Source organism: Bombina bombina, chromosome 6 (assembly GCF_027579735.1).
Source record: "Bombina bombina isolate aBomBom1 chromosome 6, aBomBom1.pri, whole genome shotgun sequence".
In the NCBI taxonomy this organism is placed as follows: Eukaryota; Metazoa; Chordata; class Amphibia; order Anura; family Bombinatoridae; genus Bombina; species Bombina bombina.
The window spans coordinates 124,120,176-124,145,195 of NC_069504.1; the positions used below are offsets into that span (position 1 = coordinate 124,120,176).

Genomic DNA, 25,020 nt, shown 5'->3' on the forward strand with positions numbered 1-25,020 from the left:
CAAATACCAGCGGGCGGCCAAAACCAGCGTTAGGAGCCTCTAACTCTGGTTTTGACGGCTACCGCCGAACTCTAAATCTAGGCCTAACACTTTTCTACTAGAAATACCCGCGCTAGTCTAGCGAGGTTAACACGTAAGTGGGAGTGCAAAGTACTGCTTCACTCATAATCTAGCCCTATATGCGTCTGTAAGATTGCTAGGATGGGCAGACTGCTCTTTCTATTGCTATATGGACGTTTTGCAACTTTCACAAGGATTGTTTTAACAAGATTTATTTCTCTTGTTTGTGAAAGGCCCATTTTCATTTTGGCAAAAGACAAGTACGAGTTTCTATGCAAAACACTTCTTATATCTTATTTTAACTTCTTTTAACCCCTTAAGGACCAGCGTCGTACCCTTTAGGGAGAGGGGAGAAGGGGGAAGGAGGAAGAGGTGGTTCTTATAGTGGAAAGGGGATTAGAGGGTGGGAAATTGATCTGGGAGGGGGAGGGTAATGAGGGGGTGGGCAGCTACACTACAGAAAAAAACCTTTTCATTATTATTGTTAAATAAAAAAAAATTAGTAGATAACTGGGTACTAGCAGACAGCTGCGAGTACCTAAGATGGCGGTAATTAGTTAGAAGGGGGAGGGTTAGAGATCTTATTGGGAGGTGGTAAGGTAAGGGGGTAATCCTACACTAAGGAAAATAATAATAATAATAAAAAAAAGTGTAAAACTGCATACTGGCCTTCTAATTACCAAAAAGCAATGGCAAAGCCATATTAGCGCTGTGGAATCTGTTGGCGCTCTACAAATAACCAATAATAATAATAATATGTCTGCTATTTCTGAACAAAGGGGATCCCAGAGAAGTTTTTACATTAATTTGTCCATGATTGCACAAGCAGTATGTAAATAATTTCAGTGAGAAACCCAAAGTTTGTTCAAAACTTAAAGGGAGAGTCTACACCAGAATTTTTATTGTTTTAAAAGATAGATAATCCCTTTATTACCAATTCCCCAGTTTTGCATAACCAGCACAGTTATATTTATATACTTTTTACCTCTGTGATTATCTTGTATCTAAGCCTCTGCAAACTGCCCCTTTATTTCAGTTCTTTTGACAGACTTGCAGTTTAGCCAATCAGTGCTAGCTCCCAGATAACTCCATGTGCATGAGCACGTTATCTATATGAAAAACATGAACTAACACCCTCTAGTGGTGAAAAACTGTTAAAATGCATTCTGATAAGAGGTGGCCTTCAAGGTCTAAGAAATTAGCATATGAACCTCCCTGGTTAAGCTTTCAACTAAGAATACCAAGAGAACAAAGCAAAATTGGTGATAAAAGTAAATTGGAAAATTGTTTAAAATTACATGACCTATCTGAATCATTAAAGTTTATTTTGGACTAGACTGTCCCTTTAACGTCTTTTTATTTGATCGCATTTGGCAGTGAAATGGTGGCATGAAATATACCATAATAGGCCTAGATCAATACTTTGGGTTGTCTACTATAAAAAATTTTTTTTTGCTTTGATAAGTTAATAAAAAGAACAAGGCTCTATTTCTGTTTGAATGTAGTGATGGCACAAATGCTAAAATGATTCTGTTTTTTTGGGGAAGTCATTGGGGCTGATTTATCTGTATGGAGCTTGATGCCCCTGTTTCTGTAGGAGTCTTAAGGCTCGCCAGAAACAGAAGATATGAAGCAGCGGTCTAAAGAACGCTGCTCCATAACTTGTCCGCCTGCTCTGAGGCCGTGGACAGAAATCAACCCGATCTAATACGATCAAGTTGATTGACACCCCCTGCTAGCGGCTGATTGTCCGCGAATCTGCAGGGGGCAGCATTGCACCAGCAGTTCACAAGAACTGCTGGTGCAATGATAAATGCTGAGCGTATGCTGTCGGCATTTATCAATGTGCGGAGGACATGATACGCTACATTGTATCGCACATTAATAAATATACCCCTTAGTCTGAACTGCCCAGTCCTTAGAGGAACATAAAACCCTTTTTTTTTTCTTCCATGATTTAGATAGGACATCAAATTTTAAACAACTTTTTAATTTACTTCTATTGTTATCCTTATTTGAAAAGCAGAAATGCAAGCTCAAGAGTGTGCACGCGTCTGCAGCACTATATAGCAGCAGTTTTGCAGCAATGTTATACATTAGCAGGAGCACTAGATGGCAGCACTATTTCCTGTCATGTAGTGCTTCAGGCATGTGCACGCTACCTACCTAGGTATCTCTTCAACAAAGAATAACATGAGAATGAAAAACATTTGATAATAGAAGTAAATTGGAAACTTTTTAAAAATTGTATTCTCTATCTGAATAATTAAAGACATTTTTTGGGTTTAATGTCCCTTTAAGGGGTTAAACTGTAAATCTTGACCCCATTGCCTTGCTGCTCTGTATCTTGCTAAGAGACCCTTAAACAAGATTGCACCTTCTGGAATGTTTTTTTTTTAATAGGGACGCAACTCCATTACAAACTTGATCACCGGAGTGCATACATTGTTGAACTTGTAAACTGCAACATGCATTTGTGAGTTTAATTATGTATGCACTCTTGTGAACGAGTTTGTACTTAGTGTGCATTGAGGCGCATCCCCTATAAAAACGCGCTCACAAAGGCGCAATCTAATTTAAGGGTCTCTTAGCAAGATACAAGGCAGTAGGTTTAAGATTGACAGTTTAAAAGACATTAAAATTCTGTAAAAACGCATTCTCAGTGGTGGATTTTTAACAAATTAAACAATATAGACTTGTGATCATGCAAGAAACTCGACTCCAGCTTTGAATGGAAAGAAAAAGGCGTTTTCGGGAGCAAATCGACGATAAATTGTGATCAAGGCCAAAGTGGTAACCACTTCAGAGCAACAATGCACTTACTGGGAGCTAGCCAATTACAGGGAGTGCAGAATTATTAGGCAAATGAGTATTTTGACCACATCATCCTCTTTATGCATGTTTAGAAAAGAATAATACAGCGCTAAAATCCAAAGGTTTATCTAAGCCACTCTCCTGCCACCTCCCCTAGATGGCAAAAATATAAAACTCAACAAAAAACGTAAATGAGAGGCACTAAAAGCCAAGAGAAACCAGCACACTTAATCAGCATTAATTAGGCATTCATAATGAAGAAAACAATACACCAAGTAATTTAAAAGGTTTACTATCAAAGATAAATTGCACAATAAGCGGGAAGTCTCCCTGCAAAGGATAAATATTACAAATAAAATAAATCAAAAGAAAAGTACTATATGGAATACCACCCTAAAAATTAAAAAATGTAAAAATGAAAAAATATCAAAAATCAAAAAACAAAAATCCAAAAAACAATATTGCTGGCTAAGAGAATATCCAATCAAAGGAAGCGTCAAATGTTCCTCTTTATTGCTGTGGGATCCAGTGTGTATCAGTGTTGGAAAGCAAATGTTGCTAGTTAGAAAGTGTCAATATAGTAGTTACTCCTTATGTTTGTATCAACTCTTCAAGTGTTAACACATATTGCAATTATTTCCCATAATCTTATGTGTAGGCCAAAATATTGCTTCAGTATATGCAGAATGTGCAGTAGGTGAAACTTTGTTTATCAAAAAGGTATATTTGGATCACTTCAGATAAATGAGTATTGACTCCGTGAGCTTTGTTCGTCAGTCACTGATTATTAGTATTGTATACACTTCTCACCTTAACAGCCTGCTATATGTCAGTTTACTTAGCAAAACAACTTATACTTTTTACCGGAACTTTTCCTCGCCAAGCGCGATGACACTCTTGAACGGCTGTGTGCCAGATGATCACTTTTGACAGGCAGCTTGGGGTAATACCGGAATCTTTTCCTCGCCAAGTTCGATGACAATCTTGAACAGCTGTGTATCAGATGACCACACTTGACAGGCAGCTGGGGTAATGCCGGAATATTTTCTTCTCCGAAACCGTTACCTCTCCAGTCAGCGTCTTTCGAGATTTTCACCTCCGTTGGTTATATGCAGCTGTAGCAAAAGGGTAATCAGCTGAGCTGATATTGTGAAGCAACCTCCGCTCTTAGCGTATTTCACGCGCGGGTAATCTACTAGGTACCTAGTTGTAAGTTCTTGACAGGGTCAGCAACTCTCTTTCTCTACGCGTTTCACCCGTGTAGATGGGCTTTCTCAAGATGACAGTTGCTCCCGGAACTCATGTTTAAAAATCCGCTGCTGTGTTTCGATTGGATGATCATTTTCCTCAATTAGATCTTAAGGTGAGTTGCTTGTTAAGGTGGTATGTAGAGTTACAGAGCAAAACTTTTTTGCTGCAACATTTGAATATTAGTCATTAAAAGAGTTTCTGTAGGTTTTTACTGGCCCCAGGGAATTTCGATTATTTGACATTAAAGTTTTTCTTCAAAATACTATTTGAAGTATAAAGTGCAAAATACATTAACAGAAAAACATTGTTAGGGTGGTATATTCCATTAGGTGGTATTCCATAGTCTAAACAAATTATTCTAAATAAAAGGAGTTAGTAATCAGATTGTGCTCTGTATTCTTTACTAACTTCTAAATGTGATATCTTTTATGGACTTTATTTATTAGAATTTGTCCTCCTGGAGGCATATTTTAAGATATATAGCAGTACTATTAAAATGTCCATTCCTGGCTTTGTCATAAAATTGTGTTTTTTTGTTTTTTTCTCTGTAGTACATATTATTAGTACTGCTATATATCTTAAAATATGCCTCCAGGAGGACAAATTCTAATAAATAAAGTCCATAAAAGATATCACATTTAGAAGTTAGTAAAGAATACAGAGCACAATCTGATTACTAACTCCTTTTATTTAGAATAATTTGTTTAGACTATGGAATACCACCTAATGGAATATACCACCCTAACAATGTTTTTCTGTTAATGTATTTTGCACTTTATACTTCAAATAGTATTTTGAAGAAAAACTTTAATGTACGGATATAACCCATGTCAAATAATCGAAATTCCCTGGGGCCAGTAAAAACCTACAGAAACTCTTTTAATGACTAATATTCAAATGTTGCAGCAAAAAAGTTTTGCTCTGTAACTCTACATACCACCTTAACAAGCAACTCACCTTAAGATCTAATTGAGGAAAATGATCATCCAATCGAAACACAGCAGCGGATTTTTAAACATGAGTTCCGGGAGCAACTGTCATCTTGAGAAAGCCCATCTACACGGGTGAAACGCGTAGAGAAAGAGAGTTGCTGACCCTGTCAAGAACTTACAACTAGGTACCTAGTAGATTACCCGCGCGTGAAATACGCTAAGAGCGGAGGTTGCTTCACAATATCAGCTCAGCTGATTACCCTTTTGCTACAGCTGCATATAACCAACGGAGGTGAAAATCTCGAAAGACGCTGACTGGAGAGGTAACGGTTTCGGAGAAGAAAATATTCCGGCATTACCCCAGCTGCCTGTCAAGTGTGGTCATCTGATACACAGCTGTTCAAGATTGTCATCGAACTTGGCGAGGAAAAGATTCCGGTATTACCCCAAGCTGCCTGTCAAAAGTGATCATCTGGCACACAGCCGTTCAAGAGTGTCATCGCGCTTGGCGAGGAAAAGTTCCGGTAAAAAGTATAAGTTGTTTTGCTAAGTAAACTGACATATAGCAGGCTGTTAAGGTGAGAAGTGTATACAATACTAATAATCAGTGACTGACGAACAAAGCTCACGGAGTCAATACTCATTTATCTGAAGTGATCCAAATATACCTTTTTGATAAATAAAGTTTCACCTACTGCACATTCTGCATATACTGAAGCAATATTTTGGCCTACACATAAGATTATGGGAAATAATTGCAATATGTGTTAACACTTGAAGAGTTGATACAAACATAAGGAGTAACTACTATATTGACACTTTCTAACTAGCAACATTTGCTTTCCAACACTGATACACACTGGATCCCACAGCAATAAAGAGGAACATTTGACGCTTCCTTTGATTGGATATTCTCTTAGCCAGCAATATTGTTTTTTGGATTTTTGTTTTTTGATTTTTGATATTTTTTCATTTTTACATTTTTTAATTTTTAGGGTGGTATTCCATATAGTACTTTTCTTTTGATTTATTTTATTTGTAATATTTATCCTTTGCAGGGAGACGTCCCGCTTATTGTGCAATTTATCTTTGATAGTAAACCTTTTAAATTACTTGGTGTATTGTTTTCTTCATTATGAATGCCTAATTAATGCTGATTAAGTGTGCTGGTTTCTCTTGGCTTTTAGCGCCCTCTCATTTACGTTTTTTGTTGTGTTCTTTATGCATGTTGTCTTACTCCAAGCTGTATAGGCTCGAAAGCCTACTACCAATTAAGCATATTAGGTGATGTGCATCTCTGTAATGAGAAGGGGTCTGGTCTAATGACATCAACACCCAATATCAGGTGTGCATAATTATTAGGCAACTTCCTTTCCTTTGGCAAAATGCGTCAAAAGAAGGACTTGACAGGCTCAGAAAAGTCAAAAATAGTGAGATATCTTGCAGAGGGATGCAGCACTCTTAAAATTGCAAAGCTTCTGAAGCGTGATCATCGAACAATCAAGCGTTTTATTCAAAATAGTCAACAGGGTCGCAAGAAGCGTGTGGAAAAACCAAGGCGCAAAATAACTGCCCATGAACTGAGAAAAGTCAGGCTTGCAGCTGCCAAGATGCCACTTGCCACCAGTTTGGCCATATTTCAGAGCTGCAACATCACTGGAGTGCCCAAAAGCACAAGGTGTGCAATACTCAGAGACATGGCCAAGGTAAGAAAGGCTGAAAGACGACCACCACTGAACAAGACACACAAGCTGAAACGTCAAGACTGGGCCAAGAAATATCTCAAGACTGATTTTTCTAAGGTTTTATGGACTGATGAAATGAGAGTGAGTCTTGATGGGCCAGATGGATGGGCCCGTGGCTGGATTGGTAAAGGGCAGAGAGCTCCAGTCCGACTCAGACGCCAGCAAGGTGGAGGTGGAGTACTGGTTTGGGCTGGTATCATCAAAGATGAGCTTGTGGGGCCTTTTAGGGTTGAGGATGGAGTCAAGCTCAACTCCCAGTTCTACTGCCAGTTTCTGGAAGACACCTTCTTCAAGCAGTGGTACAGGAAGAAGTCTGCATCCTTCAAGAAAAACATGATTTTCATGCAGGACAATGCTCCATCACACGCGTCCAAGTACTCCACAGCGTGGCTGGCAAGAAAGGGTATAAAAGAAGAAAATCTAATGACATGGCCTCCTTGTTCACCTGATCTGAACCCCATTGAGAACCTGTGGTCCATCATCAAATGTGAGATTTACAAGGAGGGAAAACAGTACACCTCTCTGAACAGTGTCTGGGAGGCTGTGGTTGCTGCTGCACGCAATGTTGATGGTGAACAGATCAAAACACTGACAGAATCCATGGATGGCAGGCTTTTGAGTGTCCTTGCAAAGAAAGGTGGCTATATTGTCACTGATTTGTTTTTGTTTTGTTTTTGAATGTCAGAAATGTATATTTGTGAATGTTGAGATGTTATATTGGTTTCACTGGTAAAAATAAATAATTGAAATGGGTATATATTTGTTTTTGTTAAGTTGCCTAATAATTATGCACAGTAATAGTCACCTGCACACACAGATATCCCCCTAAAATAGCTATAACTAAAAACAAACTAAAAACTACTTCCAAAACTATTCAGCTTTGATATTAATGAGTTTTTTGGGTTCATTGAGAACATGGTTGTTGTTCAATAATAAAATTAATCCTCAAAAATACAACTTGCCTAATAATTCTGCACTCCCTGTATAAGAGGCATTTGTTGCGTAGCAACCAATCACCGGCTAGCTCCAATAGTGCATTTCTGCTCCTGAGCCTACCTAGGTATGCTTTTCAACTAAGGATACAAAAATGACAAAGTAAACTGAAAAGTCTCTAAAATTACATGCTCGATTTGAACTCATGAAAGTTTCATTTTGACATTCGGGACTTTTTAAATGATATATTCTAATATAGTTATCAAAATTAATTATTGTGTGTTGTGGGTACTCAAATGTAGTGTTGTATTGCTTTATAGATTGCAGATTTTAACAGCGCTGTCTTTAGTCCATGTTTTATTACCTTGAATATGAAATCTGTATTTATGTTTTGGTGATGTAAGTTTTGCACAGAGCTATGGAACCTATTGGCATGATTGATAGAAAACATAAATTATGTAATTCCTTTGCTTTGACGTGTCATTTTTAAGTACAGATTTCTGCACAAACATTACAAACTCAAAACAAACATTACAATTTTCTAATCAAAACAGCTTTCACTTTTCCACCTTTTTATGCAAAAAATATATTTTAAACATGTTTAAATAGCGCTCTTTTATATGCATACATTTTTTTTTGTTTTTAGTTTAAAGGGACTCTTCTCAATAACTCAGTCAATCATAAGAAAGTAGAATTTAAAGGGATAGAAAGGTCAAAATTGAAATGTATTCGGCTCTATTTCAATCTTGAATAGAATTTTTTTTTGCAATATACTTCCATTGGCAAAAATGCTGCTACAAATTAGAAAAAAAAATTATAACTTTTACAGCATCATATACACATATGCTGTGAGTGCCTTGTGCACCAGCATTCAAACACCACACCTTCTCCGTGTCAGAGGGAGCTTGTATGACACAATACACTTCACTGGTAGCTCTTTGAGAATGTGTGCTGTTTGAATACTGATGCATGAGCACTGACGGCATATGTGCGTATACTTCTGAAAAATCGTAATAACTTTCACTAGAAGCATTTTTGCTAAGGGAAGTATATTGCAAAAGTGTTTCTTTTCTAAGTTGAAATGAACTTGTGCCCATAGTAATTTTGACCTTTCTATCCTTTTAAACATGCTGATTTTTTTTTCTCTCAAAAAATGTTTTTTAAAATAGTTTAAATGCAAGAAAGCAAAATATGTATTTAGGGAGCGTTATTTAACTATGCAATATTTCCAAGCTCTTTGCCTTTACAACAATGATGTAGGCTTGCATTTGTAGGTGATATACATAGTATATTCTGAGACGTGTTAGCAAAGTTTAAAGGAGTCTTTTAAAGCTTTATTACATGGACACTAGAACACTGGTTTGAAAAAAAAAAGGTGATTTTAAAGAGAAAGAAAAATAGTTATTGGCTGACACAACTGCTATTATTAGCAAGACTGACAACTAAACTATCTTTATTAAAGTGATTGTAAAGTTTTCATCTGTAATACACCGTATATGAAATCAGTCATAACAACAGAGGCACTTTAATTCATTACATTTTTTAAGGTTGCTTCCTTCGGAAAATATTTACCATTAGAAATGGTAGACATCACGCCGTTCCTCTGCCTGCATCTAATACTTTTTTTTAGCTGAGCGATGACAAATCTAACTTCATCCAATCGTTGCATGCCCCACTTGGTGATCGCACGCAAAGATTGGATAAAGCCGGATTTGTCATCGCTCAGCAAAAAAAAGTATTAGATGTGGGTGGAGGAACGGTTCGATGTTTACTATCTCTAAATGGTAAATATTTTCTAAAGGAAGCGCCCTTAAAAAATGTGATGACTTAAAGTGCCCCTGTTTTTTTGACTGATTTCATATACGGTGTATTAAAGATAAAAACTTTACAATCACTTTAATCATGGCCAACAACAGATATAAATTCTAATGATGCGACAGATTGTTTTCAATTTTTTTGAGATATTTTTTCACACTTTATATTTAGCTTTATTGCTAATAGCAGAAATTTCACTAGAAAACAGCAAAGACAAGCACACCCATAAGTAGGGATAAGAAATGACTTATTTGCTTATGTAAGCAATGTTTCGGGCTCCTGTCCCTTTTTCAGGAGCCCCCAAATGTTGCTCACATGGGCTAATAAAGAATTGCATATCCCTGCTTATGAGTGTGTTTGTCCTTGCTGTTTTCTAGTTAAATTTCAGGCATGTTTGGGGTAAGCCTGGGGAATATGCACCCCATTTTTGGTTGGATTGCCTTGTTTTCTTTTCTACATTCAAATAAATGTCAGAAAGATAGTGAAATTCAGGATCCTGTTACAATATAACATGAAAAAGAAAAATTAAAATTCATTCTTTCTTATTTTACAGAATTAATTAATTTAACCTGTTTCATAGATTTAAAAGGCATAAACACCATCCCATAATAGGATATGCTAAGCACAGATGTTATTTTTATGACATTTTCTTTAGTGAATACATCCGTGTGAGATCTTTTAATCAGGTAAGAACAAAGGTTTTAACTTAGTCAAACTGTGCAAATATTTGAGCTGTAAAAAAACAAAAGAGAACGGTTACCAAGTTAATTACCATGGAAACCAGCTGTCTTTATTTGATTAATTGGATAACAATATATTTGATTTTTTAACAAAGATCGAAGTTAGAAAATGAAGACCCTGCAGTGTCCTGGGCAGCTTGCTGGCATTAAGCAGACAGATATTTTGACATTATGCTGCCGTAAGAAACGTGTTTTTGTCATTTGTGTAGCCCCACTCTACGACCCTAATCTGTACTTATTTTGACTAAATGGGCTGAAGCCCAGTAACTTTCAAATTTTAAATCTTTTGGGGCCGGTTGAACGAAACTGAATTAAATAGATTTGGGGAAATATGATAACTGCTGCATAGGTGTAAGAGGCAATCAATGGGTTAAAACACTGCTGTTGGTGTTTAACACAAAGATCACTATACAAGTATATACGTTAACAAATGCAGATTATGTTTGGATCCTTAGACTAATATCTTTATTGAAACTTGCTACCACATTACTGCGCATGTGCTTGTGTATTCGTCACACCATTCATGAGGAATGCAGGAGTACATTTTCATAACTGTCGAAATTTGCTACTCAACGATGTGCGCATGCTTGTAATTACGTAATCACATTCCACACATTCTTCTGAAACACATGTGGAGTGCGATTCTGTAATTGTGCGCATGCCCACAACGAGGTAGCGAATCTCGATGACGTGGCAAATTTTGACAGAACACCGGATTTCTTCTTGTGAAAGTGCTACAACCTAAGATGACGTAACATGCGAGAGGCCACACAGTATATGATCCATCATGTACACGTTTTACAGGTGTTCACAAGCAAGTGCACTATGTAAATTATGTTCACTACAGATTTGTTTGTCAACAAAATGTGAACAAAGTTAATGTGCCTGGTCAAAAGTGTGTCTCAATTTTGCACTATCCATGAGACTATACCATAGTAACATTTTGAATGCTTTGTTGCAAATAAATAGTTGCAACATTAATCAGCAGACCATAAAAACACCAGCTGAGTGTTGTGATCTTTTAGACCCAGTGTGAGTCTTTGTAGCCGAGAATCCCACACAAGAAAGCACAATTGTAAAAGCAGCTGGAACTGGAAGATTGCCAAAAGGAAAAATTAATGCCTGAAGATAAACTTAATTATTTTTTTAACACTCCTGTCTTGTTCCCTATGAGTTTCACACTGGAAAATGAAATGAATCACTGAAATTGAATACAGGAGGGCAACTACCATGATGAGCTGTTGATATCTCACAGACATGGAAGTCCTAACAAAATAGGATTACTTTACAGTAATTGTGTAACCTATGGATGTGGAGACAACCAAAGTCCACAATCTGCTTCTGAACATCAGAGGTGTGAAAGATGCTAGTTGTATCAATTATTAATGGCAGTAGCAGCAGGGAAAGTATTAATGGCAGTAGCAGCAGGTGAAGTATTGATGGCAGTAGCAGCGGGTGAAGTATTGATGGCAGTAGTACAGGTGAAGTATTAATGGCAGTAGCAGCAGGGAAAGTATTAATGGCAGTAGCAGCAGGGAAAGTATTAATGGCAGTAGCAGCAGGTGAAGTATTGATGGCAGTAGCAGCGGGTGAAGTATTGATGGCAGTAGTACAGGTGAAGTATTAATGGCAGTAGCAGCAGAGAAAGTATTAATGGCAGTAGCAGCAGATGAAGTATTGATGGCAGTAGCAGCAGGTGAAATATTGATGGCAGTAGCAGCAGGTGAAGTATTGCTGGCAGTAGTAGCAGATGAAGTATTAATGGCAGTAGCAGAAGGGGGGAGTATTAATGGCAGTAGCAGCAGGTGAAGTATTAATGACATTAGCAGCAGGTGAAGTATTAATGGCAGTAGTAGCAGGTGAAGTATTAATGGCAGTAGCAGCAGGGGGGAGTATTAATGGCAGTAGCAGCAGGTGAAGTATTAATGGCAGTAGCAGCAGGTGAAGTATTAATGGCAGTAGTAGCAAGTAAAGTATTAATGGCAGTAATAGTAAGTGAAGTATTAATGGCAGTAGTAGCAGGGGAAGTATTAATGGCAGTAATAGTAAGTGAATTATTAATGGCAGTAGCAGCAGGTCAAGTATTAATGGCAATAGCAGCAGGGGAAGTATGAATGGCAGTAGTAGCAGGTGAAGTATTAATGGCAGTAGTAGCAAGTAAAGTATTAATGGTAGTAGTAACAAGTAAAGTATTAATGGCAGTAATAGTAAGTGAAGTATTAATGGCAGTAGTAGCAGGGGAAGTATTAATGGCAGTAATAATCAGTGAATTATTAATGGCAGTAGCAGCAGGTGAAGTATTAATGGCAGTAGCAGCAGGGAAAGTATTAATGGCAGTAGCAGCAGGTGAAGTATTAATGGCAGTAGTAGCATGTGAAGTATTAATGGCAATAGTAGCATGTGAAGTATTAATGGCGATAGCAGCAGGGGAAGTATTAATGGCAGTAGCAGCAGGTGAAGTATTAATGACAGTAGCAGCAGGTGAAGTATTAATGACAGTAGCAGCAGGGGAAGTATTAAAGGCAGTAGCAGCAGGTGAAGTATTAATGACAGTAGCAGCAGGGGAAGTATAATGGCAGTAGTAGCAGGTGAAGTATTAATGACAGTAGCAGCAGGTGAAGTATTAATGACAGTAGTAGCAGGTGAAGTATTAATGACAGTAGCAGCAGGTGAAGTATTAATGACAGTAGCAGCAGGTGAAGTATTAATGACAGTAGCAGCAGGGGAAGTATAATGGCAGTAGTAGCAGGTGAAGTATTAATGACAGTAGCAGCAGGGGAAGTATAATGACAGTAGTAGCAGGTGAAGTATTAATGACAGTAGCAGCAGCTGAAGTATTAATGGCAGTAGTAGCATGTGAAGTATTAATGGCAATAGTAGCATGTAAAGTATTATTGGCAGTAGCAGCAGGTGAAGTATTATTGGCAGTAGCAGCAGGTGAAGTATTAATGGCAGTAGTAGCATATGAAGTATTAATGGCAGTAGTAGCATGTGAAGTATTAATGGCAGTAGCAGCAGGTGAAGTATTATTGGCAGTAGCAGCAGGTGAAGTATTAATGGCAGTAGTAGCATGTGAAGTATTAATGGCAGTAGCAGCAGGGGAAGTATTAAAGGCAATAGTAGCATGTAAAGTATTAAAGGCAATAGTAGCATGTAAAGTATTAATGGCAGTAGCAGCAGGGGAAGTATTAAAGGCAGTAGCAGCAGGTGAAGTATTAATGACAGTAGCAGCAGGGGAAGTATAATAGCAGTAGTAGCAGGTGAAGTATTAATGACAGTAGTAGCAGGTGAAGTATTAATGACAGTAGCAGCAGGTGAAGTATTAATGACAGTAGCAGCAGGGGAAGTATTAATGGCAGTAGTAGCAGGGGAAGTATAATGGCAGTAGTAGCAGGTGAAGTATTAATGACAGTAGCAGGTGAAGTATTAATGACAGTAGCAGCAGGTGAAGTATTAATGACAGTAGCAGCAGGGGAAGTATAATGGCAGTAGTAGCAGGTGAAGTATTAATGACAGTAGCAGCAGGGGAAGTATAATGGCAATAGTAGCAGGTGAAATATTAATGACAGTAGTAGCAGGTGAAGTATTAATGACAGTAGCAGCAGGTGAAGTATTAATTACAGTAGCAGCAGGGGAAGTATTATTGGCAGTAGCAGCAGGTGAAGTATTATTGGCAGTAGTAGCAGGTGAAGTATTAATGACAGTAGTAGCTGCTGAAACATTAGTAGCAGGTGAAGTATTAATGGAATATTAGAAGAAGTATTAATGGCAGTAGTAGCAGGGGAAGTATTAATAGCATATTAGAAGAAGTATTAATGGCAGTAGTGGCAGGGGAAGTATTAATGGCAGTAGTGGCAGGGGAAGTATTAATGGCAGTAGTGGCAGGGGAAGTATTAATGGCAGTAGCAGCAGGGGAAATATTACTGTAAGTAGTAGCATTTGAAGTAACTTTTCCATTTTCTTATTTTGTAAAATTTGCTTTGTTCTCTTGGTATTCTTTCTTTCTTCAACATACCTAGGTAGACTCAGGAGCAGAAACACACTAGAGATAGTTGGTATTTGGTGGCTGCACATATATGCCTCTTCTCATTGGCTCACCCAGTAGTGCAATATTTCTACTGAGCCTACTCTTAAACAAAAGATACCAAGAGAACCAAGCAAAGGTGATAATTGACATACACTGGAAGGTTGTTTAAAATTGCATGCTATTTCTAAACCAGTGATGATCAACGTCCCAACACATGGGGGCCTCAGATCAGTATTTTAGCCAATCAGTGCAGGCTCCTAGGAACTCCACGTGCGTGATCACATGAACTAACACCCTCTAGTGGGGAAAAACTGTAAAAATGCCCTGAGCTAAGAGGCGGCCTTCAAGGGCTTAGAAATTAGCATATGAACCTCCTAGATTTAGCTTTCAAACAAGAATACCAAGAGAACAAAGTAGAATTGGTGATAGAAGTAAATTGGAAAAACACCAAAAATATTATTGTTTAAAAAGATAGATAATCCCTTTATTACCCATTCCCCAGTTTTGCATAACCAACACAGTTATATTAATATAACTTGTATCTAAGCCCCTGCACACTGCCTCCTTATTTCAGTTCTTTTGACAGACTTGCATTTAAAGTGATGGTAAATTTGCCTCCAGAACTTCACATATTCTGAAAGCTCTTCTCCTAACTAGCATATCGATATCCTTATTTGGTTCCATTTGCGCAACAGAAACAGTGATCACCGTTTTCAGTATCACTTTTTCTGTTGCACAAATAACGTAGGGAGTTGCGCGTGTGCAGTTCAACGTCTAGACAGAGTTCCAAGCACGGGAGCGTGCTATGATTAAGGCTGCATTAAACGAGGTACATAGCCTGACAAAAACGCTGAGTATTAAAAGTACATTTGACTTTGGAACCAAATAAGGATATCGATATGCTAGTTAGGAGGAGAGCTTTCAGAATATGTGAAGTTCTGGAGGCAAATTTACCATCACTTTAAGCCAATCAGTGCTGACTCCTATCTAACTCCTCGGACGTTAGCTCAATGTTATCTATTTTGCACAGATGAACTAACGCCCTCTAGCTGGAAAAAAACTGTCAACATGAACTGAGATTAGAGGCAGCCTACAAGGGCTTAGAAATTAGCATATGAGCCTACCTAGGATTAGCTTTCAACTAAGAATACCAAGAGAACAAAGAAAATTTGATGATAAAAGTAAATTGGAATTTTTTTTAACATTACATGCCCTATCTGAATGATGGAAGTTTAGTTTTGACTAGACTTTCCCTTTAAATATGTACAGAAAATACACAGTAAAACACATTATTAAATATTATAATAGAATTATTATTTAGACACACACTTTAATTTTGACTTTCATGTACCTTTAAGAGAGAGTGAGACTTTTTATTAAGTGATTACATTTTCACATTTTTTTGACAAGTAAGAAAACTGGATGTTCAATGATTTTGGATATTGTTTAGGCTTGGTTATCTAACTGCAGTCTTCATATATAACTGTATTGAGTACAGTACATTTCTTAGCCTTTGTATACATATTTTTCATTAAAAAATGTATTATTTGTTTCTGGGAAAATAGGGAAGATTTATTTGCTGTATTTCTGCATATGAATATATAAAACCATAGGCTTACATAGCTTTATTGTGTTTTATGGATCCTACAAATATTGTAGCCTCCCAGTCACATTCTCTTGAGAAATATTGGGGATTATCTCAGAATATAGCAGTCATGATCTACAGATGGACTTCTGGGTTTCAATTAATCTCTTAAGGAAATTTGACAGATGCATTAGACCAGATGTGTGAAAGGTTTAAGACAGTAAAGTCAAAATGAAACTTTTATGATTCAGATGTAGGGGCCGATTTATAATCAGTTTGTCCGACATGATCCACTCAGTCTATCATGTCCGACAGACATCGATGAATGCCGACAGCGTTTATTATTGCAAAAGCAGTTCTGGCGAACTGTTTGTGCAATGCCGCCCCTTGCAGATTTGCGGCCATTTGGCCGCTAGCCGGGGGTGTCAATCAGCCCGATCGTATAGGATCGGGCGGATAGATGTCCGCAGCCTCAGAGCAGGCGGACAATTTATGTAGCAGCGGTCTTTAGACTGCTTTTTCATAACTGTTTCCAGTGAACCTGAAGGCTTGCGTGGAAACATGGACATCGGAGCTTGATAATTCGGCCCCATAGAATTTTGTTTTTAATAAACTTTCCAATTAACTTCTATTATGTAATTTGCTTTGTTCTCTTGGTATGAAAAGCATACGTAGGTAGGCTCAGGAGCAAAGATGCACTACTGTGAGCTAGCTGCTGATTGGTGGTTGCACATCTATGCATCTTATCATTGGCTCACCCAATGTGTTTAGCTAGCTTCCAGTAGTGCATTACTGCTCTTTCAACAAAGGGTACCAAGAGAATGAAGCACATTTGATAATAGAAAATAAGTTGGAAGTTTGTTTCTTGTCCTTTTCAATTGTAGTGTGATTTCTTTTTTTTTATCCATTTTAACAAACTCTCTAATTAGGCATGAAACCCAAAAATGTTTTTTAGAAAACATTAGAAAATCCTTTCCAATTGACTTCTATTATATTATTTGCTTAGTTATTTTGGTATTCTTTGTTGAAAAGCATACCTAGGTAGTCTCAGGAGTTGAGATGCACTGCTGGGATCTAGCTGCTGATTGGTGGCGGCACATATATGCCTCTTGTAATTGACTCACCAAATGTGTTCAGCTAGCTCCCAGTACTGCATTACTCCTCCTTCAAGAAAGGATACCAAGATAATGAAGCAAAGTTGATAAAAGAAGTAAATTGGAAAGTTGTCTAAAATGGTTTGCTCTATCTGAATCATGAAAGAAAAAATGTGGGTTTCATGTCCATTTAAACTAGTTATAGGAGAATCTTCTGTAGTTCTCCAATGCAGATGTAGTTTCTTTTCTATTAATTTGTTTCCTTATTTATATGTTAAAGAGCCTATGGGGCCTATCTATCAAGCGCCTAATGGAGCTTGAGGGCCCGTGTTTCTGGCGAGTCTTCAGAAACATGCATCGGTCACAAAGACCGCTGCTCCATAACCTGTCCGCCTGCAGGCGGACAGACATCGCCGGAAATCAACCCGATCGAGTACGATCTGGTTGATTGACACCTCCCTGCAGGCAGCCTATTGGCCGCGAGTCTGCAGGGGGCGGCGTTGCTGCAGCAGCTCTTGTGAGCTGCTGGTGCAATGCTGACCTTTGATAAATAGAGGCCATTGTAGTGCAAAATGTATTTCCTCTAATTCACTAGAGCATGTCATTTTTACACTAGTCACTGTGGATCTCTGAGTTTAACCTCTGAAAATGGCTAAGCACATAGATAAAGTACCATTTAGGAGCACAAGCACTGCAGCTTTGAAGCTGAACATAGCTGATGATTGGTGGGGTTGTGCATCTGCTGCAGCTGATTGGCTCTGGGTCCAGAGCGGGATATTATCTGCATCTTTAAACCCTTATGCAAGAGTTGTTTTGCACCCCAGTGTTAAAGGTACATAAACCTTTAAAACTGTAAACAAATTCACTTTTTTCAATATGTGTTTAACCCTTTGCTTCAGCACTCTCCAGTACAATTTCTTAGTGGGATACACTCAGCATTGGATGAATACGTACATATGTTGCTTCTGATTGGTTCACCAGCTCCTGTGAGGAGCTTCAATGCATTGCGTCTAGCTGCTCAACTTTGTCAGAGGGCTCGATGATATAAACTTCGCCAAATTAAACCTAGTTTTTCTTGCAGACTCTCGCAGGGCTGCCCCTGTGGAATTATCGTAAAAAAAGGAGATGGCTCCTATTAAAAGGAATTGAGTTCGCTGGATAGGGTCACTTCGCTCCTTAGAGCGAAGTTAGCAAGGCGCAGGCGGAGCACTTTAAAATTAAAATCCTGCAGCCAATATAACTCACATTATGCTGCTTTCTGCTTATAGCATCTTACATTTGCCTTTATTTTCGTATGCATGTGTTTGTCTATTGGGGTTATAAGTGTTCGTATTGTTTTGCGAAAAGCTTGCCACCTTTTAGTTGGCGAGAAAAAAACTGAGCTCTGCAGTGTGAAAATCTTTATAGAATTACGCTGGGATTAGTGAGACATTTTCATATACGCCCATGGAGCGCCCATGTTCAGCCCATTTCACGAAAAAACAACAATTACACTTTGCATTTTGTATTTAGAAGTAAAAATTTCTGTGTGATTTTTGCACATCCAGTGTACTAAAATTAAGGTTTATGCTGTGCATATTTAATATGATTTATTCCTACGTAAATTACATACAAATGTTACGTTTTTTTTTAAAATATAATTTTTGGTGAAGAATTTTGTTATTTTTGATGCACCTTCACAATACAATTTTTCCCTGCTTATTTTTGTGTGATTGGTTCAAATATTTGTTTTTTATGATGTTTAAAATATGAATTTTATTGTGCACATTTCATAGGAAGATGCAGTATTCGCCCCTTAGCGACACACCTTGTTTTCAGGGTAAAAAGTGGCTTTAGATCATCCCACCAGGGAAATAAGACTGGCGAGAATTCTTTAAAGTGAAGGTCAATTTCAGGCCAATGGACTACTGACATCTATTAAATAACATATCAGCATTCTAGTCGCTAGCTTTATATTTCTCTTTACATTTTATATTTTATAAAAAATTATATATTATAATACTATCTGTTTGCAGTCCGACTCCTCCCCTCAACCACTTTCTTATTCTTCAGTAGTGACGTAGCGAGCGGTCCCACACGCTCTCTACATCTGTCAAAAGCTCATGCACAATATTACCAACAAACTGCACATGTGTATGTGCAGTCGAATTGCGCATGCGTCAAATGCGATCAAATAGTTTAAGTAATTGACAAATTATAAGTTCAAATATTCAGTGCAGGGCATATTCCATTTCGGCAAACATGATTACAGCAGAATTATCAAAAGATTGCTGTAACTTACTTGTAGCGCGATGGTTCTGAGTAACAATATGTAGCCAATTAACAAGCAGGAAGCGGAATACGCATGCGCGTCTCATGAATGAGCAGGACAGATGTATGACGCTATTGAGGGACTAACGCATGCGCATAACATAGTGATGACGTTGCGAAAAAGGGGCTGAACCCCCCGGGGGGAAACGGACATTGGATAATTGAATCTTACATTGCTGTCAATCAATGTAAGGAAGATGGCAGGCGGACGAAGAAAGTGTAACGGGGGATGAATAGAAGGTAAAATATTGACTGTAGGATTCAAAAGTATGCAAAATGATGAATGAACATCAACATCATTTCTAATCAGCTGCAGAACGGCGTGAGCGAGTCACCCAGATTTGACCTTCACTTTAATAATCTCGCCAGCCCAGAGAGCTTTCAATCATTGAGCCCTAAGTGATTAAAGGGACATGAAACACAATTTTTTTTCTTTCACAATCCAGATGAAATTTACAATTTAAAAAGAGAAAATTAACTTTCCAAATGATTTCTTTTATAAATGTTACTTTGCTTTCTTGCTATCTTTGTACTTGTACATGTATCTGGAGCAGAATATAGCAGCAGTTTTGTAAGAATGCTTTTAACAATATTATACATTGTGCAGAGAATGTTTCCATCTAGTTTTCAAAAGCATTCTTGCAAAACTGCTGCCATATTATTCTCTAAATATGTGCACACTACCTACCTAGGTATCTCTTCAACCAAGAATACCATGAGAATGAAGTAAATTTGATAATAGAAATGAATTGTAAACATTTTAAAAATTGTGTGCTCTATTTGACTCATGAAGGAAACATTGTGGGATTCATCACCTTTACTTTTGTTATAGGGGATATAGTAAGAAAACAGAATTTGTTTTTAAAACAAAACAAATGCACTAAAGTAATTTAAATAGTGAAAATGGGCTTAAAAGTGACTCGAAAAACACAATTTTGTTTTCTTTCACGAGTCAGAATACAGTATTACATTTTAAACAGCTTTCCAATTTCTATTATCTAATTTGCTTTGTTCTTTTGGTTTGCTTTGTTGAAAAGCATACTTAGGTGGTAGGCTTAGAAGCAGCAGTGTAGCACTGGGAGCTAGCTGCTGATTGGTGGCTGCACATGCATGCAGGGCCGGACTGAGACCAAAAATAGGCCCAAGCATTTTAAGGCAACGCAGCAGCCCCCCCCCATATTTATGCATACCACACATACACACACTCCTATGCATGCACACCACAAATAAACACACTCCTATGCATGCACACCACACATACACACACTCCTATGCATGCACACCACACATACGCACACTCATATGCATGCACACCACACATACGCACACTCATATGCATGCACACCACACATACGCACACTCCTATGCATGCACACCACACATACGCACAATCCTATGCATGCAAACCACAAATATGCACACTACTATGCATGCACACCACACATACGCACACTGCTATGCATGCACACCACACATACGCACACTGCTATGCATGCACACCACACATACGCACACTCCTATGCATGCACACCACACATACGCACACACCTATGCATGCACACCACACATACGCACACTCCTATGCATGCACACCACACATACGCACACTCCTATGCATGCACACCACACATACGCACACTCCTGTGCGTGCAGACCACACATACTCACACCACACATATGCACACTCCTATGCATGCATACCACACATACACACACTCCTATACATGCACACCACACATAAGGCACACTCCTATGCATGCACACCAACACATAAGGCACACTCCTATGCATGCACACCACACATACACACACTCCTGTGCGTGCAGACCACACATACGCACACCACACATATGCACACTCCTATGCATGCACACCACACATAAGGCACACTCCTATGCATGCATACCACACATAACGCACACTCCTGTGAATGCACACCACACATACACACACTCCTGTGCATGCACACCACACACACTATTATGCACGCACATCACACATACACACACTATTATGCACGCACATCACACATAACTATTATGCACGCACATTACACATACACACACTAATGTGCATGCACACCACACACACTATTATGCACGCACATCACACATACACACACTATTATGCACGCACATTACACATACACACACTCCTGTGCATGCACACCACACACACTATTATGCACGCACATCACACATACACACACTATTATGCACGCACATTACACATACACACACTAATGTGCACGTATACCATAACTGATTCTGAGGGATTTGTAGGGTCAGGGTTGGTCTGGCCACCAAAGAAGTGCCGCTTCATAATGTTAATTCTGTGTGGCTGTGCCTGTCAGGGCAGGGCTATGGCAACTGGCTCTGGCCCACCGTGCATTTGCAAGGTATGCCTGATGCTTTCTCTGTGCCTGCATACATACCTCTTGCCAGTGGCTCTTAATTGTTCGGCTAGCTCCCAGCAGTTCATTGCTGCTCCTTCAACAAAAGAAACCAAGAGAATGTAGCAAATGTGATTCCTGTAATAAATAGAAATTTGAAAGTTGTTTAATATTGCACGCTCTATCTGAATCATGAAAGAAAAATGTTGGGTCTCCTGTCCCTTTAACATGATGGTTTAGAAATTGAAAACAAATAAATTGTATTGCAATCACATTTGAAATCGTAGAAACAGATTGTTTTAGAGCAGTAAGAACCAACAGGCCTGTTGATTCAGCTTTTATTTCTTTCTAAAGTGTATGGTTAATTAATACTTACAATAGCTTTGTAGATATTGTTAAATGACCTTATAGTATAATAATTAATTCTTTCACAGGAATGTGAGTGCTGTTTAGATGTACAATTTTTGTCAGTACAATACTGACTTGCTCTACTTATAGTCTTTATTTATCGTTACCACCTCTGTTGGAACTTGTCTCCCACTTGCTCTGTAAAGTGCTTCCTTAAAGGGACAGTCTAGACCAAAATAAACTTTCATGATTCAGATAGGGCATGTAATTTTAAACAATTTTCCAATTTACTTTTATCACCAATTTTGCTTTGTTCTCTTGGTATTCTTAGTTGAAAGCGTAACCTAGGAGGTTCATATGCTAATTTCTTAGACCTTGAAGGCCACCTCTTTTCAGAATGCATTTTAACAGTTTTTCACCACTAGAGGGTGTTAGTTCACGTATTTCATATAGATAACACTGTGCTCGTGCACGTGATTGGCTACTGATTGGCTAAACTGCAAGTCTGTCAAAAGAACTGAAATAAAGGGGCAGTTTGCAGAGGCTTAGATACAAGATAATCACATATAAAAGTATATTATTATAACTGTGTTGGTTGTGCAAAACTGGGAAATGGGTAATAAAGGGATTATCTATCTTTTAAAACAATACAAATTCTGGTGTAGACTGTCCCTTTAAATGACCCTGAACTTCCCACTAACACTTTTTTGTGAAAGCAGCGCGCTTTTAGCCTCAGCTTTATTAAATGCATAAGGGAGAAATGGTGTTCAACATAATACTGCACAGCAGCTTGTACTCTATGTGCTAAAAAAGTCTTCTTTAGCACAGTGTATGGAGCTTTCCTGTATAAGCTCTGATATTGGCACTGGGCATACTGCTAATAATAATAAGCTCACTTTGTATTGCATTATCTGTGCAGCCACAACATACTTCCTTGTCACTTTAAATGACAACATTTTCTTTCATGATTCAGAAAAAGCATACAATCTTTTTTTTAAGCAACTTCTAATTTACTTCTATCATAATTATTTCTTGATATCTTGGTATCTTTTGCTCAAAAGCAGGTATGTAAGCTTAGGAGCGTGCACATATTTGGAGCACTATATGGCAGCAGTTTGGCAAGAATGTTATACAAGGGCACTAGATGGCAGCACTAATTCCTGTCATGTAGTGCTTCAGATGCCTACCTAGGTATCCCTTCAGGAAGCAATACCATGGGAATTAAGTCAATCTGATTTTTTTTTTCAAAATTGCAGGCTCTGTCTGAATCACAAAAGAAAATGTCTGGATTTCATATCCCTTTAGTTTACTTCCTGTTTCTCTCCTACTAATGCTGTCTCTTCTGTCATCTAAACTGTACATGCATAGTATATCAATAATTCAATTCATTATAAAATGTCTGAATTCTAACTCATATTTTTAAAGGTATTTAAACTGTAATAATCGTTGAAAAATGTATTAGAGCATGTCATTTTAAGACTTCCGACCCTGCACTACTACCTCGCAAAAGGGTTAAACACACAGTAGAAGTACCACTTGCGGCGCACTGCTGTTAACTGGCTGAAATAAATTGAGCACTGGTAGAAGTAAATTGATTTTCTATGCGCATCTTTATTAACCTTTGTGAGCACTGACTATTCATGTTTTTTGGGAATACTATACTACTGCGTGTTCCTATTTTACATAGCTAACAAGGTAGTACTGCAGGGTCGCTAGTCTTAAAATAATATGCCCTAATAAAATAGCTATTGCCATTTATCCGGAAGGGCGTTTCTTGTGGTTTTATTGATGGACTTTCATTAAGTTCAAATCACTTGGGTGCATAAGTAAGATCTCTTCCATCTGATTTAAAGTTACCCTGACAAAGTGCCCCTTCGGCAGAAAACGCATCGGGTCAGCTGAGCATTTAGTGTGGTTTCTGTACCTTATATTTTTAAAACTTTTTACTGACTAAAATAGCTTCAGTGTCGAAGATTTTGTTGTCTCCTGTGTGTGTCTGTAATATTTACAATATTTGACTATAGTGATTTTTTTCTTTTGCATTCTTGCGCCACTGGTGTCTTTTCTATCATTTCAAATTCTACCTCTAAGTCCCTTTAAAAAGATACTAAACCCACATTTTTTATTTTATGATTCAGATACAGCGTGCAATTTTAAGCAACTTTCTTATTTACTCCTATTATCAATTTTTCTTCATTCTCTTGGTATCTTTATTTGAAAAAGCAGGAGGCAGATCATTTTTGGTTCAGACCGTGGCTAAAATGGGCCGACTCCTAAACTTTCATTCCTGTTTTTTCAAATAATGATACCAAGAGAATGACGAAAAATTGATAATAAGAGTAAATTAGAAAGTTGATTAAAATTGCATGCTCGATCTGAATTGCGAAAGAAAAAATGTGGGTTAAGTTTACCTTTAAGAATATGTTATATTTCTCCAACATAGGTGTGTCCGGTCCACGGCGTCATCCTTACTTGTGGGATATTCTCTTCCCCAACAGGAAATGGCAAAGAGCCCAGCAAAGCTGGTCACATGATCCCTCCTAGGCTCCGCCTACCCCAGTCATTCTCTTTGCCGTTGTACAGGCAACATCTCCACGGAGATGGCTTAGAGTTTTTTAGTGTTTAACTGTAGTTTTTCATTATTCAATCAAGAGTTTGTTATTTTCAAATAGTGCTGGTACGTACTATTTACTCAGAAACAGAAAAGAGATGAAGAATTCTGTTTGTATGAGGAAAATGATTTTAGCAACCGTAACTAAAATCCATGGCTGTTCCACACAGGACTGTTGAGAGCAATTAACTTCAGTTGGGGGAACAGTTTGCAGTCCTTTGCTGCTTGAGGTATGACACATTCTAACAAGACGATGTAATGCTGGAAGCTGTCATTTTCCCTATGGGATCCGGTAAGCCATGTTTATTACGATTGTAAATAAGGGCTTCACAAGGGCTTATTTAAACTGTAGACTTTTTCTGG

At 38.1% G+C, this 25,020-nt stretch overlaps 1 protein-coding gene across 1 annotated transcript in view; it reads left to right on the forward strand.

Annotated features, from left to right (window-relative positions):
* CPNE8 (copine 8) overlaps positions 1 to 25,020 on the forward strand; it is a 959,176-nt gene that overhangs the window by 159,303 nt on the left and 774,853 nt on the right. The gene's annotated exons all lie outside the window — the stretch shown is intronic.